This window comes from Hevea brasiliensis, chromosome 7 (assembly GCF_030052815.1).
Source record: "Hevea brasiliensis isolate MT/VB/25A 57/8 chromosome 7, ASM3005281v1, whole genome shotgun sequence".
Taxonomy (NCBI): Eukaryota; Viridiplantae; Streptophyta; class Magnoliopsida; order Malpighiales; family Euphorbiaceae; genus Hevea; species Hevea brasiliensis.
This window is the reverse complement of record NC_079499.1, coordinates 8345875-8348113: the sequence shown is the minus strand read 5'-3', so window position 1 is coordinate 8348113 and position 2239 is coordinate 8345875.

Here is a 2239-nt window from a genome sequence, read left to right as displayed (position 1 = left end):
TAAGTGATTGTGAGTATTTTTGAAAAAAATATAGATGGATTTTAGTTAGATTTTTAGCATATGGGCATATAAGATTATTTGAAATTAAGATAATTAAATTTTATATAATTGGTTGAAGCTTGAGGATGGAGGTTTAAATATGTGAATATTAAATTGGGTTGAATTAAGAATATGTTAGCTATTGGAAACTTATGAAATTGAGTGATATTCTTGGATAAAATATTCATGGGTGATTAGAAAATTACAATTCATTTTGCAATAGCCTTATAATATTATTAAGGATCGCAGGGCAAAATTTTAGAATTTTTAGAGTTTGTTTGAGTGGATTTTTGAAAAATGTCAATTATAGGGACTAAAACGTAATTTTTAAGATTTTGAGTATTGTCTGATTTGGAGGGCCCAAGAGGGGCCATGTGATATTGATGAGATGTGATTGTGGAAATTGAGAATTTAGAAGTGTTATTTGAGCTTTTTTGCAGGTTGGGTAGGTCCCAGGTATAGGGGAAACTCTGCCAAATTTTCGGCATGAATTAGGTTGTCTATTGCCTCTTTAGAGTTTTATCTTAACTTAGTACTAATAAATTTATAATTTAATTATTAGGTGATCGAGGTCAGTTATTTTTCTGCATCCAGCAGCCACAATAGTCGTCGGTGTACTGTGAGTAAAATATTAATTTTAATTGTAATTTCGATATTATTATATGTTCAGGCATGCCCATGCATCACTTATATGTATGTATCTATGTAGTTAAACTCTAGGCACGTTTTATGTTGCATTCATAACTGTAAAAGTGCCATGTGTGTTGTTGTGGTAATTTGGAGCAGTGTGCGTGCGTTGGCGTGTGTGTGATGTGGTGTGGACTATGGATAGGAGGGGTAGACACGGCTTGAGATCTTCACTGGGACTCGGTCCTTCGAGGTAGACACGGCTTGAGTTCTTCGCTGGGACCCCGATTTGGTTATTAAGTGGAAGTCCGAGCTAAGTTCTTCGCTGGCACAGTTGGAATTAAGAGAGTTGTATAGGGAATCAGCTCCCATATATATTATGATTGATATTACTGGGTGCGTGAGTGCTCCAAATTACCTTGTTGATGTTATGATGTGAAATTATTGCTGGTGTTGCATTTCACTCTACAGGGTGCATTAGTTTTAGATAGTTATAGAGATTATGGTTAAAATTGATATTTTACTCTCTGAGTCAAACGCTCACTCCTGTTCAATATTTTTTTTCCAGGCCACAGGAGGAGTTATTTTACAGAGCAACCTGTTTTCTTCCTCGCAGGTTTAACGTCGATTATGTAATTGTTTTACTATTTTTTCTAAATTTAAAATCTAGAACTCCGCATGTGTTAGTAATAGTGTGGGCCTTGTTAGAAATTGTGTTAATTTAAATTTTTAAGATTAATAAATGAAGATTTGTATGGTATTTAAACCGTTTGTAAATGAGGTAATAGGGTTGAGCCGGGCTCCCCTGATTTTAGTTTCTGAAAATTTCTGGACTAAGTTGGCCCAAAATGGAAATATAACAGTTTGATTTAAATTATTTTATATGCATATTGGGCCTAAATTGTGGGCTTGGTTATGGATTTGAGGAATAGTTAGGCTTACTACGGGTCTCGGGGGCTTTAAGCTGGCCCAGGTCATAGTGCCGGTCCGGCCCATAGGTTAGGTCGTGACACACACACATGTGTGTATATATATATATATATATATATATATATATATATAATTGAATTGTGAGATGAGACAAAAATGAAAAAATGAGAGTCTTACCAACCCTTTTTGAATTTTGATAAAAAGTTAAGCTTGAAATTATGCATTTAGCTTATTGATATTTGTTGTTGGCAGCTCTAAGCGTGAATGCTGGTTGATATACCTCAATTATTGTTCTAATGGTAGGTCCAGCCATGAATGCTAGACTCGCAATTAATATTTGTTTATTATTAGGTAAAAGAAAGGGTACGGATATGAAAAATTGGAGTGCATATTCATGTGAGTTTAATAATTATTAAATTAAATATTTATATTTAAATTTATTTATTTTATATTTTAATTAATTTTATATAAATCTACATAAATATTTAATCTAATGATTACAAAACTCATCTTCATATAAAGTCAAGTTTATATTAGTATTCTATTTGATAATATTAACTATTCTACTAGTTATTAATTATTTTAGTAGCTGTCAGCTATTAGTGATTAATTATTTATATAGTGCTTTAAAATAAATTTTCAT